Below are 15891 nucleotides of genomic sequence, written 5' to 3'. Positions count from 1 at the left end.
CTCTGGAAGTGTCGTGCTCCACCAAATATTTCTGTCTGTTCACTGTGTGTTCTCAGAGAGTGATGGATTTCTATCCTTTGCATTAGGTGAGACCACACGACCTCTTAGATCACTGAGTTGTAAGAAGTGATGGATGTATTTGGCATGTTTTTCATTTAACTGTAAAAACCTTTATGAAGCAATGTCCCCCTTCCCCAGAAATACACGTTCTCATGGTGGACTTAGCTCCAACGACCTAGATACTTGAGTGACAGTGATATGCAGGGCTCCCAACACACAATGAACATGCAGTTTAAGAAGAAAGTAAAACAGGTGCTTGGAATTTTTTTCCAATGACATGGTCATGTTATATTAGTTACCTAAGGCTCTAAGAGAAATTATCAAACATTTAGTGGTTTAAAATGACAGTCTCATTATAATGCTGAATGTCAAAGTACCAAAAGTTGTATTATTGGAGTAAAATCAAGGAGTCAGTGGGCTGCGTTTTTCCTGGAGGCTGTGATCATTGCCTCTCCAAATTCTTGAGACTGTCTACACTCCTTTTCTCATGGTTTCCATCTTCTTATGACTCCAGTCTTGCTTCCATTGTCACTTGTGCTTCTTTAACTTTGGCTTTCCTGCCTCCTTTTTATAAGGGTATATTTGTCCACACTGATAATCTAGGTTCTTCTCCCCAAAGCAAGAGTCAATCACTTTTACAAAATCTCTTTGGCCATGTAAAATAAAATATTCACAGATGAGTATTAAGACATGGATCTCTTTAGGGGTGTTTTCGCAAATTTGTTTACTTGGTTTAAAACTTTTTTATTGAACAATAGTTGATTTACAATGTTGTGTTAATTTCAGCTATACAGCACAGTGATTCAGATATATACATGTATATGCATATGCATATTCATTTTTAATATATTGCTTTCCATTATAGTTTATCATAAGATACCGAATATAGTTCTCTATGCTATTCAGTAGGACCGTGTTGTTTATCTATCGCATATACAATAGCTTACATCTGCTAACTCCAACCTTCTACTTTGTCCCTCCACCTACCGTCTCCCCCTTAGCAATCGAGAGTTTGTTTCTGTTTCATAGACATGTTTGTGTCGTATTTTAGATGCCTCATTTAAGTGATATCGTATGATATTTGCCTCTCTCTTTTTTTACTTCACTGAGTATGATAATCTCTAGCTTCATCCATGTTGCTGCAAATGGCATTATTTCATTCTTTTTTATAGCCGAGTTATATTGTGTACCACATCTTCTTCATCCATTTGTCTGTTGATGGACATTTGGATTGTTTCCAAGTCTTGGTTACAATGAATTGTGCTGCTATGAACATAAAGGTAAATGTACCTTCTTGGAATAGAGTTTTATCTGGATATATGCCCTGAAGCGGGATTGGTGGATCATATGGCAATCCTTTTTTTATTTTTCTGAGGAACCTCCATGCTGTTTTGCATAGTGGCTATATCAGCTTACTAATATATTCCCGTCAACAGTGTAGGAAGGTTCCCTTTTCTTTACATCCTCTCCAACATTTGTTATTTTTAGAGTTTTCAGTGATGGTCATTCTGACTGGTGTGAAGTGGTACATCATTGTAGTGTTAATTTGTATTTCTTTAATAATTGAGGCTCCCCTGGTGGCTCAGACTGTAAGGAATTCTCCTGGATTGTAAGAGACCTGGGTTTGAGTCCTGGGTTGGGAAGATCCCCTGGAAAAGGGAATGCCTACCCACTCTAGAATTCTTGTGTGGTCCCATGGACAGAGGGACCCCGTGGGCTACAGTCCATGGATTTGCAAAGAATCAGACATGGCTGAGTGACTAACACTTTCACTTTTCTCTAATAATTAGTGATTTTGAGCACCTTTTCATGTATCTGTAGGCCATTTGTATTTCTTCTTTGGAGAAATGTCTGTTACATCTTCTGCCCATTTTTAAGTTGGATATTTTCATTTATTGTTGTTGAGTTGTATGAGCTGTTTGTATATTCTTGGACATTAAGTCCTTGTAAGTCAAATCCTTTTTGAACATTTTCTCCTATTCTATAAGTTGTCATTTTGTTTTATGTATTGTTTCTTTTGCTATGCAAAAGCTTGTAAGTTTAAGTCTCATTTGCTCGTTTTTGTTTTTTATTTCTATTGCCTTGAGGAATTGAACTAAGAAAACATTGGGACAATTTATGTCAGAAGCTATTTTGCCTATAATCCTTTCTAGGAGCTTTATGTTGTTATTTCTTATGCTTAAGTGTTTGAGACATTTTGAGTTTATTTTTGAGTGTCATGAGAGGGTGTATTCTAACTTCACTGATTTATATGCAATTGTCCAACTTTACCAACACCATTTGCTGAAAGACTTTTTCCCATTGTATATTCTTACCTTCTTGTCAAAGATTAATTAACTATAGGTGTGTGGGTTAATTTCTGAGCTCTCTATTTTGTTCCATTGAGTCATGTCTTTGTTTCTGTGCTAATACTATTGAACTCATTCAATACCAATGAGGCAGAAGTAGATGTTTTTCTGGAATTCCCTTACTTCCTCTGTGATCCAACTAATGTTGGCAATTTTCTCTCTGGTTCCTCTGCCTCTTTAAAACCCAGTTTGTACATCTGGAAGTTCTCAGTTCAAGTACTGCTGAAGCCTAGCTTGAAGGATTTGGAGCATTACCTTGCTAGCATGTGAAATGAGCATATTATATGGTACTTTAAACATTCTCTGGCATTGCCTTTCTTTGGGATTGGAATGAAAACTGATCTTTTCCAGTCCCGTGGCCACTGCTGAGTTTTCCAAATTTGCTGGCATAATGAATGCAGCACTTTCACAGCATCATCTTTTAGGATTTTAAATACCTCAGGTGGAATTCTGTCACTTCCACTAGCTTTGTCAGTAGTAATGCCTCCTAAGGCCCACCTGACTTCGGACTCCAAGATGTCTGGCACTAGGTGAGTGACCATACCATCATGGTTATCCGGGTCATTAAGAGCTTTTTTTGTACAGTTCCTCTGTATATTCTTGCCACCTCTTCTTAATCTCTTCTGCCCCTGTTAAGTCTTTAGCATTTCTGTCCTTTATCATGCCCAAACTTGCATGAAATGTTTCCTTAATATCTCCAATTTTCTTGAAGAGATCTCTAGCCTTTCCCATTCTATTGCTTTCCTCTATTTCTTTGCAATGTTCATTGAAGAAGGCCTTCTTATCTCTCCTTGCTATTCTCTGGAACTCTGCATTCAGTTGGGTATATCTTTGCATTTCTCCCTCGCCTTTCACGTCTCTTCTTTCCTCAGCTATTTGTAAAGCCTCCTCAGACAACCACTTTGCCTTCTTGCACTTCTTTTTCTTGGGAATAGTTTTGGTCACCACCTCCTGTACAATGTTACAAACCTCCATACATAATTCTTCAGGCATTCTGTTTACCAGATATAATCCCTTGAATCTATTTGTCACTTCCATTGTTTAATCATAAGGGATTTGATTATATCATACCTAAATGGTCCAGTGATTTCCCCCACTTTCTTCAATTTAAGCCTGAATTTTGCAATAAGGAGCTCATGATCTGAGCCGCAGTTAGCTCCAGCTCTTGTTTTTGCTGATTGTATAGAACTTCTCCATCTTTGGCTGCAAAGAATATAACCAATCTGATTTTGATATTGACCATCTGGTGGTGTCCATGTGTAGAGTTGTCTCTTGTGTTGTTGGAATAGGTTGTTTGTTATGACCAGTGTGTTCTCTTAACAAAACTCTGTTATCATTTGCCCTGACTCATTTTGTACTCTACGGTCAAACTTGCCTGTTATTCTGAATATCTCTTGATTTCCTACTTTTGCATTCCAATCCCCTATAAGAAAAAGACTTTTCTTTTTTTGGTGTTGGTTATAGAAGGTGCTGTAGATCTTCACAGAACCAGTCAACTTCAGCTTCTACAGCATCAGTGGCTGGGGCATAGACCTGGATACTGTGATGTTAAATGGTTTGCCTTGGAAAGGAACTTGAGATAATTCTGTAATTTTTGAGATTGCACCCAAGTCAAGGCTGTATATTGTCACCCTGCTTATTTAACTTATATGCAGAGTACATCATGAGAAACGCTGGGCTGGAAGAAGCACAAGCTGGAATCAAGATTGCCGGGAGAAATATCAATAACCTCAGATACGCAGATGACACCATCCTTATGGCAGAAAGTGAAGAAGAACTAAAGAGCCTCTGGATGAAAGTGAAAAAGGAGAGTGAAAAAGTTGACTTAAAGCTCAACATTCAGAAAGCTAAAATCATGGCATCCAGTCCCATCACTTCATGGCAAATAGATGGGGAAACAGTGGAAACAATGGCTGACTTTTTTTTCTGGGCTCCAAGATTGTTGCAGATGGTGATTGCAGCAATGAAATTAAAAGACGCTTACTCCTTGGAAGGAAAGTTATGACCAGCCTAGACAGTATATTCAAAAGCAGAGACATTACTTTGCCAACAAAGGTGCATCTAGTCAAGGCTATGGTTTTTCCAGTGGTCATGTATGGATGTGAGAGTTGGACTATAAAGAAAGCTGATTGCCAAAGAATTGATGCTTTTAAACTGTGGTGTTGGAGAAGACTCTTAAGAGTCTCTTGGACGGCAAGGAGATCCAACCAGTCCATCCTAAAGGAGATCAGTCCTGATTGTTCATTGGAAGGACTGATGTTGAAGCTGAAACTCCACTACTTTGGCCACCTGATGCGGAGAGCTGACTCATCTGAAAAGACCGTGATGCTGGGAAAGATTGAGGGCAGGAGGAGAAAGGGACGACAGAGGATGAGATGGTTGGATGGCATTACTGACATGGGTGATGGACATAGGTTTGGGTGGACTCTGGGAGTTGGTGATGGACAGGGAGGCCTGGCATGCTGCGGTTCATGGGGTCGCAAAGAGTCTGACATGACTCAGTGACTGAACTGAGCTGAACTGAACGGCATTTCAGACTCTTGTTGACTATGAAGGATACTCCATTTCTTCTAAGTGAGAGATATAATGGTCATCTGAATTAAATTTGCCAATTCCCATCCATTTTAGTTCACTGATTCCTAAGACGCTGATGTTCACTCTTGCCATCTCCTGCTTGACCACATCCAGTTTACCTTGATTCATGGACCTTACATTCCAGGTTTCTATGCAATAGTATTCTTTATAGCATCAAACTTTACTTTCACCACCAGCTGCTGCTGCTTAGTCACTTCAGTCATGTCTGATTCTTTGCGATCCTATGGACTGTAGCCTGCCAGGCTCCTCTGTCCATGGGATTTTCCAGACAAGAACACGAGTGGGTTGCCGTGCCCTCCTCCAGAGGATCTTCCTGACCCATGGATCAAAAACATGTCTCCTGTGGTTCCTGCATTGCAGCCAGATTCTTCATGGCTGAGCCACTGGGAAAGCCCTTCACCACCAGACACATCCACAACTGAGCATCGTTTACACTTTGACCCAGTTACTTCATTCTTTCCGGAGCTATTAGTAATTGCCCTCTACTCTTTCCCAGTAGAATACTGAACACCTTTCAGTCTGGGAGGGTTCATCCTCACTTCCTTACTCAGATTTATTTCTAAGTATTTTATTTTAGGGGTTGTAATTTTTTAAAAGTATTGTCTTTTTTTTTAACATTCCCTTTCTGATATTTTGTTGTTAGTATAAGGAAATGCAGCCAATTTCTCTGTATTAATCTTCTATCCTGCTAAATTGCAGAATTTGTTGATCAATTATAGTATATTTTGTGTGGAATCTTTAAGATTTTCTGAATACAGTATTATGCCATCTGCATATATTGACATTTCACCTCTTCTTTTCCAATTTGGATACCTTTTATTTCTTGCTTGATTTCTGTGGCTCGGACTTCCAAAAGTATGCTGAATAGAAGAGGTGAGAGTAAGTATCTTTGTCTTGTTCTTGATTTTAGTGGAAAACCTTTCAGCTTTTCATCATTGAATATTGTATTAGCTGTGGGTTTGTCATAAATAGCATTTATTATATTGAGATATGTTCCCTGTATATCCACTTTGGTTAGTTTTTATCATGAACGGATGTTGAATTTTGTGAAATGCTTTTTCTGCATCTATTGAAGTGATTACATGGTTTGTCTATTATTTTGTTTATGAAGTATATCACACTGATTGATTTGCATATGTTGAAGCACACTTGTGAACTTGACATGAATCCAACTTAGTTGTGGTGTATGATCTTGTTTATGTGTTAGATTTGGCTTGCTAATATTTTGTTGAGAATTTTTACATCTATTTTCATCAAAAAACTGGGCTGTAATTTTCTTTTTGGTGTTATCTGTGTCTGGTTTTGGTATCGGAGTGATGGTGGCTTCATAGAGTGCCCTCAGTGCTCTTTCTTCTTTAATTTTTTGGAAGAGTTTGAGAAGAATTAATGTAAGTTCTTCTACATATGTTTGGTAGAATTTGCCTGTGAAGCCATCTGGTTCCAGACTTCTGTTTATAAGGAATTTTTTTTTTTCTTAATTACAGATTCTACGTCACCTCTAGTAACAGGTCTGTTCAAATTTTCAATTTCTTCTTGATTCATTTTTGGTGGGTATATGTTTCTAGAAACTTGTCTGTTTCTTTTAGGTTGTTAAATTTTTTGGCATATAATTGTTTATAGTATTCTCTTATGGGCTTTTGCATTTCTAAGGTATTGAGTATTATGTCTCCATTTTCATTTCTTATTTTGTTTATTTGGGTTCTCTCTCTTTTCTTCTTGGTGATTCTGGCCAGAGGTTTATCAATCTTGTTTACCCTTTCAAAGAACCAGTTCTTGGTTTTATTGATTTTTTTTCTCCTTTTTTGAAAAATCTCTATTTTATTTATTTCCTCTCTGATCTTTATTATCTCCTCCCTTTAGGTTTTGTTTGTTCTTCTTTTGGGGACAAACTGACTCTGGGTTTTGTTTGTTCTTCTTTTTCCAGTTCTTTTAAGTGGTAGGTCAGGTTGCTTATTTGAGATTTTTCTTTCTTTCTTTTTCTTTTGATGAAACCCTGTATTGCTGTGAACTTCCCTCTCAGGACGGCTTTTGCTGCACCCCACAGATTTTGTGTGGTTGCATTCTTATTGTCATTTGTCTCAAGGTGTTTTTTGATTTCCTCTTTGATTTCATCACTTACCCAATTGGTTTGTTAGTAGCATGTAGTTTGTTCTCCATGTAATTGTTCTCATTTCTTTTTCTGTGGTTCATTTCTAGTTTCATGCTGTTGTAGTCAGAAAAGATGCAGGAGATGCTTTCTGTACTCTTAAATTTGTTAAGACCTGTTTCGTGTCCCAGTATGTGATCAGTCCAAGAGAATGTTTCATATACACTTGAAACAAATTTTTTTTTAAAATTTTTTATAATGTCCTGAAAATATCAGTGAAGTCTAACTGTTCTATTATATCATTTAGGATCTCTGCTGCCTTATTGATTTTCTGTCTAGATCTGTCCATTGATGTGATGGTGTGCTAACATAGCTTATGATTATTTTATTCCTATCAGCTTCTCCCTTTATTTCTGTTAGTATGTGTTTTGTGTATTTCAGTGCTCCTATATTAGGTGCATATACTTTGATGAGTATTAAAACCTATTCTTATATTGACTCTTTTATCAACGTATTGTGGCCTTGTCATTTATCTTTATGGCCTTTGTTTTAAAGTCTATTTTGTCTGATATGTGTATTGTGACCTCTGCTTTCTTGCCATTTCTGTTTGCATGAAGTATCTTTTCCCATCCCCTTACTCTCAATTTATGTGTGTCCTTTGCCCTAAAGTGAATCTCCTGAAGGCAGCACACTGTAGGCTCTTATTTTTTTAAATACAGCATGCCACTCTGTGTCTTTTGATTGGAGCATTCATTCCATCGATATTTAAATTAATTATTGATAAATATGTATTTATTATCACTTTATGCCTTGTTTTCCCATCGATTTTATATTTCTATATTGTCTCTTTCTTTTCCCTTTTGTGGTTTGATGATTTTCTTTTATATTATACTCATGTTTTTGGTTTTTGTGAATCTATTGTATGTTTTTGATATGCAGTTACCATGTTTCTCAAGTATGTTAACCCCATCATATATCTACTTGCCTTAAACTGATAGTTATATAGTTTCAAACACTTTCTAGGAAATTTTTTGAAGGTACATTTTCCTACTCTCCTTCCCTACATTTCATCAATATGATTCTGATGTCCCCTTTTACATCTTCATATTAATCCTTTTGCCATTCACTGTGTTTATCATCACTTTCATAGAATTTTTATTTTAAAATATATGTATTAGCTTATTTAGGTGATTTGCTTTTCAATTGTGACTTTCTCTTTCCTGTGTGTTTGTACTCCTTTTCTAGGTAGTGAAGACTTTTCAATGTTTCTTTTAGAATAGGTTTAGTATTGATGTTTGCTTTTAACTTTGCTTGTCTGAAAAATTCTTTATCATTCCTTCTACTCTAAATGAATATCTTGCTGGGTAGAAGATCCTAGGTTGCAGATTTCTCCCTTTTAGGACTTTGAATCAATGTCTTGCCACCCCCTCTGGCCTGCAATCTTTCTGTAGAGAAATCTGCTGGTAGCCTTTTGAGGGTTCCCTTGTAATTAACTCTTTGTTTATCTCCTGCTACCTTTTAGAATTCTCTAACTTTTGCCATTTTTTATTTTAATATGCCTTGGTATAGATCTGTTTGGGTTTATGGTATTTGGGACCCTTTGAGCTTCTTGTTCCTGAATACCAGTTTCCTTCTTTAGATTTGGGAAGTTTCTAGCCACAATTTCTTCAAATTTTTGACTCCCTTTTCTCTTTCTTTCTTTCTGGAATCCCTATTATGTGTAGGTTTTCAAGCTTTTTGTTATCCCATAAGTCTCTTATATATATATTTTTTATTGCTTTTATTGCTTTGGTTTCCTTTGTTTGAATGTCTGTCTACTGTCCTGATGCAGTGGTTTTCCTTACTCTGTCTTCCAGATTGCTTTTTTGTCCTTCTGCATTATTTTTTCTGCTATTCATTGCCTTTAGTCCACTTTTCATCTCAGCAAATGATTTTTCTAGTTCTTTTTTACAATATTCTGCATGTCTGTTGATAACCTGCTTAATTTTTTTTAGTATTTTCATTATTTCCTTTTAATTTTATTTTTACTTTACAATATTGTATTGGTTTTGCTATACATCAACATGAATCCACCACGGGTATACACGTGTTCCCAATCCTGAACCCCCCTCCCACATCCCTCCCCATTCCATCTCTCTGAGTCATCCCAGTGCACCAGCCCCAAGCATCCTGTATCCTGCATCGAACCTAGACTGGCGATTCGTTTCTTACATGATATTATACATGTTTCAATACCATTCTCCCAAATCATCCCACCCTCTCCCTCTCTCACAGAGTCCAAAAGACCGTTCTATACGTCTGTGTCTCTTTTGCTGTCTCACATACAGGGTTATCATTACCATCTTTCTAAATTCCATATATATGCATTAGTATACTGTATTGGTGTTTTTCTTTCTGGCTTACTTCACTCTGTATAATCGGCTCCAGTTTCATCCACCTCATTAGAACTGATTCAAATGTATTCTTTTTAATGGCTGACTAATACGCCATTGTGTATATGTACCACAGCTTTCTTATCCTTTGAAAGGATAAATAAAATTGACAAACCATTAGCCAGACTCATCAAGAAACAAAGGGAGAAAAATCAAATCAATAAAATTAGAAATGAAAATGGGGAGATCACAACAGACAACACAGAAATGCAAAGGATCATAAGAGACTACTATCAGCAATTATATGCCAATAAAATGGACAACGTGGAAGACATGGACAAATTCTTAGAAAAGTACAACTTTCCAAAACTGAACCAGGAAGAAATAGAAAATCTTAACAGACCCATCACAAGGATGGAAATTGAAACTGTAACCAGAAATCTTCCAGCAAACAAAAGCCCAGGTCCAGACAGCTTCACAGCTGAATTCTACCAAAAATTTCGAGAAGAGCTAACACCTATCCTACTCAAACTCTTCCAGAAAATTTCAGAGGAAGGTAAACTTCCAAACTCATTCTATGAGGCCACCATCACCCTAATACCAAAACCTGACAAAGATGCCACAAAAAAAGACAATTACCGGCCAATATCACGGATGAACGTAGATGCAAAAATCCTTAACAAAATTCTAGCAATCAGAATCCAACAACACATTAAAAAGATCATACACCACAACCAAGTGGGCTTTATCCCAGGGATGCAAGGATTCTTCAATAGCCACAAATCAATCAATGTAATTCACCACATTAACAAATTGAAAAATAAAAGCCATATGATTATCTCAATAGATGCAGAGAAGGCCTTTGACAAAATTCAACATCCATTTATGATAAAAAACTCTCCAGAAAGCAGGAATATAAGGAACATACCTCAACATAATAAAAGCTATATATGACAAACCAACAGCAAACATTATCCTCAATGGTGAAAAATTGAAAGCATTTCCCCTGAAGTGAGGAACAAGACAAGGGTGCCCACTCTTACCACTACTATTCAACATAGTCCTGGAAGTTTTGGCCACAGCAATCAGAGCAGAAAAAGAAATAAAAGGAATCCAAATTGGAAAAAAGAAGTAAAACTCTCACTGTTTGCATTATTATTTCCTTTTTCAAATCAGTGTCTATTAGTCTAAAAAAGTCTGTGTCATTGTTTGTTCTTTCAGGGGAATTCTCTTGGTCTTTTAACTGAAACTGATTCCTTTGCTTCTTCATTTTACCTATACTTTTCTTATTCTGTGAGTTTAGAAGAAAAGATGTCTTCTGTGGTCTTGGAGGGCTATTTATTGTGGGAGCAGCCCTGTGTAGTTTTTGTGGGTTTAATATTTTGGGGGAGAGGCTATTTTTAGTGTGGATGCCTGCCACCTCTTCCCTCAGTGTGGGTTCACCTTTATTCCCTGGAGGGGAGTGTGCAGATGTGGTGGCCGGTGCCTAGTTCTTGGGTTCATGGCAGTGGTGGTCACTCACGCATGCCTTTGGAGCTCATTATGGGAGTGGACATAGCTCTGGACCATTCCTGTAGCCCCAGGGCACAACAGTGCCCTCCTGAGTGCAACTGCTCCTCAAGACTGCTCCTAAACAAGGGGTTGGCAGGAGTGACTGGTGATACCTCCTGGAGCTGTGTAGGCAGTATCTTGCCACCTGAGAGCAGAGAAAAAGGCTGCAATGGTGCGTCCTACCCCTCCCTGTGCACACCCCCGAAACAATACACCCTCAGTTCAGTTCAGTCGCTCAGTCGTGTCCGACTCTCTGCGACCCCATGAACTGCAGCACACCAGGCCTCCTTGTCCATCACCAACTCCCGGAGTTCACTCAAACTCATGTCCATCGAGTTAGTGATGCCATCCAGCCGTCTCATCCCCTGTTGTTCAATTCTCCTCCTGCGCCCAATCTCTCCCAGCATCAGAGTCTTTTCCAATGAGTCAATTCTTCGCATGAGGTTGCCAAAGTACTGGAGTTTCAGCTTTAGCATCATTCCTTCCAAAGAACATCCAGGACCGATCTCCTTTAGAATGGACTGGTTGGATCTCCTTGCAGTCCAAGGGACTCTCAAGAGTCTTCTCCAACACCACACTTCAAAAGCATCAATTCTTTGGCACTCAGCTTTCTTCACAGTCCAACTCTCACATCCATACATGACTACTGGAAAAACCATAGCCTTGACTAGACGGACATTTGTTGGCAAAGTAATGTCTCTGCTTTTGAATATGCTGTCTAGGTTGGTCATAACTTTCCTTCCAAGGAGTAAGCATCTTTTAATTTCATGGCTGTAGTCACCATCTGCAGTGATTTTGGAGCCCCCCAAAATAAAGTCAGCCACTATTTCCACTGTTTCCCCATCTATTTCCCATGAAGTGATGGGACCAGATGCCATGACCTTAGTTTTCTGAATGTTGAGCTTTAAGCCAACTTTTTGACTCTCCTCTTTCACTTTCTTTGTGTGTGCGTGTGTGTGTGTGTGTGTGTAATAAAGTTTTATTAAAGTATAAAGGAGATAGAGAAAGCTTCTGACATAGGCATCAGAAGGGGGCAGAAAGAGTACCCGCTTGCTAGTGTTAACAATGGAGTTATATACTCTCCAGTAAATCAAAAGAATGTCTGGAGGTTGTAAAGACCTCATCAGACCTACTCCCATAATTTACATTTTAAGATAACGGAATTAGCCGAAAGGTTTAATCCAGAGACTGTCCTCAGGCAGAATACATAATACATTGTTGTTATATAATCCTAAGGAATGTAGAGAAGGAAAAAATTTGTCCTTTCTTCCTCCTTGAGAATTCCAGACCCCTCTCTCCTCGGGGACCCCTAGACTTCTTATCAACCTGCCTAGGAAATGACTCTCTCATTCCCTCCTTTTCTTTTAGGAGAATTATGTTGCTTAGGGAAAAGGGGCGTTGTTCTCGTTCCATAACTACTTCCGAGCTGAGAAGGGGTGTTGTCCCTAAACTGGGGAGGCAACATATTCTCCTAATCCTCATATTGAGGATATCTGATCCAGGGGCCCCAAATAGTAGTTGGAGGAAGTTGCAGCAGTAGCAGGAGTTTGAGCAACCATTTGGAACTTAAAGGCTTTCATGCGGCTAGAAACAAATCCAGTTACACAGTTACAGATGCAGGGAGCAAACAGTAAAAACAAAACAATCAGAATCAAAATTAAAAGTCACATTATGTCCATAGTTAAAGTACAAAGCATTGCACTAGTCCATTTTAGGGTTGGTAGATGTCATCAGATGAAGAAGCGGCATCGCATGTGATTGTTGTCGAAGGTATTCACAGACTTGGAGAAAGTCCTTTCCTTGAAGTGGAGATGTCCACCACGGGAAGCCTTCCACTGATGAAGAGAATCTTTATAACCTCCTTAGCCTGTTCACTACAGAGAAAACCTCAATCCATCCAGTAAAATTATCTACCCAAACTTATAAGCAAGAATATCCATTAGCTTTTGGCATATGAGTAAAATCAATTTCCCAGTCCTCTCCAGGATACTTCCCACTTCGTTGTAATCCAGATTTTGCTTCCAAAACCTGTTCAGCAGTCACCATGGCATAACCTGCTTTACGCTTTCCATCCGGAACAAAAGAACTGCCATCTTGTCGTGAAGGATCCCAGACGAGCCCCCAAGATGAAAGGTTGTTGTTGAATCACGACGCCGGGATTCTTGGCCCCCGGAGGAGAAGAATTCAATCCGGGGCCAGAGACGAGGCTTGATCGCTCAGAGCTTTTGTGTAGTAAAGTTTTATTAAAGTATAAAGGAGATAGAGAAAGCTTCTGACATAGGCATCGGAAGGGGTCAGAAAGAGTACCCCTCCTCTTTCACTTTCATCAAGAGGCTTTTTAGTTCCTCTTCACTTTCTGCCATAAGGGTGGTGTCATCTGCATATCTGAGGTTATTGATATTTCTCCTGGCAATCTTGATTCCAGCTTGTGCTTCTTCCAGCCCAGCGTTTCTCATGATGTACGCTGCATATAAGTTAAATAAGCAGAGTGACAATATACAGCCTTGACATCCTCCTTTTCCTATTTGGAACCAGTCTGTTGTTCCTCAGGTGAGGTCATATCAGGCTCCTGCACCTTCAGGCTATTTCCACACAATCCTTTGCCAGGGTCTGATCTCTGAATCCTGAGCTACAAGCACCCAGCTCCCACCCAATGGGCCCATGATTTTCTCAGGCTGGGGAGTGCTGATCAATGGCACTGATTATCTGTGCAAGTCTCTCTCTGGTCTAACTACTGCAAACCAGGTGTTGTATTCTCCTCTGAGACTCTGAAGCTCCCCCTCTGTCCCAGCTTATATCCCTACTGGTAAGGAGTCTTCCTGGGGTGCAGGAACTTGTCTCTTTCACAGTTCCCTGCAAGGTGTGCAGGTCCCCTCTTGATTCCTGTCTTACTTTCTTCTTTTTTCTTTTGTCCTATCCGGTTGCATGGAGATTTTCTTGCCATTTCAAAAGTTTAAGTTCTGCCAGTGCTCAGTAAATATTGTGAAAATTGTTCTGTATGTAAATGTATTTTTGAAGTATTTGCGTACTCCACACATAGGTGTCCTCCTACTTCACAATTTTGATTGCTCCTCCTATGTTGGGGGATTATTTTCTATCACCCATATCTGTCCTGACAGTTACAGAAACCAGTTGCCATAACAAAAATCTATGTATGTGTCATTGTCACGCAGGATGAATGATAAGGCAAATTAATGGAATCTGAATGAGGGTTACTCAAGCAGCTCACCAGTCAAACAGTTTGAAAAATCAAACTAGATCAATAACAGAAACAGAAATAAGATATTCACCAATACATAAAAATCAAGCAACATTCTCTTAAGAAATCAGTAGGTAAAAGATGAAATCACCAGGGGAATTAGAGAAGGCCTGGAGACAAATGAAAGCGTAAACACATAATGTAAATACATGTGCGGTCCACAGAAAGCAACTGGAAAGGGAAATCCTACCATTCAGCAACAAAATAACAAACAACCCAACTCAAAAATGATCAGAAGAATTGAACAGGCATTTATCTGAAGAAGATATATAGACAGTCAACATGCATATAAAACAGTGCTCAGCATAACTACTAACTGGAAAATGCAAATTAAAATCACGGTGAGATAGCCCCACATATCCTCTAGGATAGCTATTATCAAAACAAAAAAAACCAAAAAAAACCCTGAAAATCAGGGTCATCTAAGATGTTGAAATACTGAAACCCTTGTGCATTGCTGATAGGAGTACAAAAATGGTGGAGTCTCTGTGGAGAAGGAAATGGTAACCCACTCCAGAATTCTTGTCTGGAGAATTCCATGGATAGAGAAGCCTGGCAGGCTACAATCTGTGGGGCTGAAAGTGTTGGACATGACTTAGCAACTAAACTATTTTACTACTACTGTAGAAAACATCAGTGTTTCTTTAAAAAAAAACTTTTAATTCTTTGTTAGTTTTTTTAAGTTAAACATAGAATTTACCATCTGATCTGATAATTCCCTCTTAGTTATACATCCCAAATAGTTAAAACCAGGAATTCAAGAACACACTTGTTTATCAACATTCATAGCACCATTATTCACAATACCAAAAGGCAGCAGAAAACCCAAAATGTCATCAACAGAAGAATGGATAAAGAAAAAAATATATATCAAGAAAAAAATATATATATATAAAGAATTACTACTCAGCCTTTAAAAAGTATGAAACTTTGTCATTTACAGCAACATGGATGAACTGAGAAGACATTATGAAGTAAGTCAAATAGAGATGAAAAGATAAATACTGTATGATATCACTTACAGGTGGCATATAAGGAATACAACAAATTAGTTAATTTAACAACAATGAAACATAACACTCAAAGATAGAGAACAAACTATGGTTACCAGTGGAAAGAGAAAAGGTGGGAGGGTGACTATAGCTCAGGGGATTAAGATATATTGCACAACACCAGTAATACAGCCAATAGTTTATAACTATAAATGAAGTATAGCCTTTAAAAAGTGTGAATCACTATATTGTACAACTGTAACTTATATAATAGTTTACAGCACTTACACTTTGATTATAAAGAAAGGTAGTAGAAATAATCTAAATTCTATCAATGGATGAATGGGTAAATAAAATGTGAGATGCATATATATATATATATATATATATATATACATATATATAATTGCATACATACAATAGAATATATATAAGTCCTAAAAAGCAATGACTATCTGACACCTTCTACAGCATGGATGAACATTAAAATTATGCTTGGTGAAATAAGCCAGATATAAAAGGACAAATAAATGATTTCACTTATATGAAATACATAGAATAGGCAAATTCACAGAGAAAAAGTAGAACAGAGGTTACCAGGGAGGCAGAGAAGGAGTTATAATTTAAT

At 38.1% G+C, this 15891-nt stretch overlaps 1 protein-coding gene across 1 annotated transcript in view; it reads right to left on the bottom strand.

The window, feature by feature from the left end:
* The window catches only part of LOC128058061 (signal-regulatory protein beta-1-like), a 54489-nt gene that overhangs the window by 21170 nt on the left and 17428 nt on the right, over positions 1 to 15891 (bottom strand). The window lies entirely within an intron of this gene.

The sequence above is a fragment of the Budorcas taxicolor genome, chromosome 13 (genome assembly GCF_023091745.1).
Source record: "Budorcas taxicolor isolate Tak-1 chromosome 13, Takin1.1, whole genome shotgun sequence".
Lineage (NCBI taxonomy): Eukaryota > Metazoa > Chordata > Mammalia > Artiodactyla > Bovidae > Budorcas > Budorcas taxicolor.
The sequence above is the reverse complement of the archived record's forward strand: the minus strand, read 5'-3'. Positions and strand labels throughout refer to the sequence as shown.